This window comes from Gekko japonicus, unplaced genomic scaffold (genome assembly GCF_001447785.1).
Source record: "Gekko japonicus isolate JY-2015 unplaced genomic scaffold, Gekko_japonicus_V1.1 scaffold774, whole genome shotgun sequence".
In the NCBI taxonomy this organism is placed as follows: Eukaryota; Metazoa; Chordata; class Lepidosauria; order Squamata; family Gekkonidae; genus Gekko; species Gekko japonicus.
Window position 1 is genome coordinate 750,348 of NW_015163625.1, and position 1,047 is coordinate 751,394.

At 55.2% G+C, this 1,047-nt stretch overlaps 1 pseudogene; it reads right to left on the reverse strand.

Annotated features, from left to right (window-relative positions):
- Positions 1–227: 227 nt before the first annotated feature.
- LOC107107223 lies at positions 228–834 on the reverse strand (annotated as a pseudogene).
- Positions 835–1,047: the final 213 nt, after the last annotated feature.

The following is a 1,047-nucleotide window of genomic DNA, read 5'->3' on the forward strand; positions in this document are numbered from 1 at the left end:
TGAGTGAGCAATTTGGCTACTGCATAAATTAGTTTGCTCTGGAGCCATCCTTCCTGAGCTAAGACAAAAACGTGTGAGCTGAAGGCTAAAAAACTCTGAGCTGGCTCACACTAACTCAGCTTAGAGGGAACACTGGTTGGGAGAGGTGGGGTGGGGGAGCCACCAGGTGGGGTGGGGTGGGGGAGCCACCAGGTGGGGTAACGGAGGAAGCACCTGCTTCCAGCTGCTCAGCTGCTGATGGCGCTGAGCTGCAGTTTGCTAACAAAGTCCGAAATGAATCAAACTCGTTTTGTCCCAGGAAAAGTTCCGTCAGCTCCTGAATCCAGTCCAACCCCCAGTTCCATGACCAAGAAGGTCAAAACCTCTTTGCCGACGAGATCCATGTCCATAATGTTCAAGATCAAAGCTGGGGGGGCATATGCTGCATGCCAGGGTGTTTGCTGGGTCCCACCCTATATTGCTGCGCACCTGTGCCCATGGGCCTGTTGCTCATGCCCATGAGAGGATGGCCCTGGTACTGGGTATTGAGTTTCTGCAAGTGCATGCTAACCATAAGTAAGGTCCCATGTATTGCTGCTGCCGCTGGCTGGGATTGTTGAACATCATGGCGTTGGGCACCTGGTGATGCCCCATCTGTCCACTGATGCCTGGCCGTTGCCTCATGCCTGCGTCCAGGTTAGGGTTTCCATACTGCATCATCTGGTGGTTGGCGGGTATCGTCCTTAGCATGTGCTGTCCATGCTGGGGAGGGCCCTGCAGCCCATTCACCCCCATCCGGTAGCCCTGCAGCCCATTCACGCCATGGCATATCGACATCATCATGTGGTCCACCATGGCAACCTGGGCACCCAAAGGCAGCTGCAATCCGAAGAGAAGCTTGCAACGCAACAAAAGCGGGTAGCAGGAGCACGGACATGTGTTGGTTTTGTGGCATTCGCACCCCACCTGCCTATAGATTCAGCCCAGGGACCCACTTGCAACCCCGAACCCAACAACCTGGTTGCATCAATTCCCCAGGACGCACACCACTACCTTCTCCACCAGCGC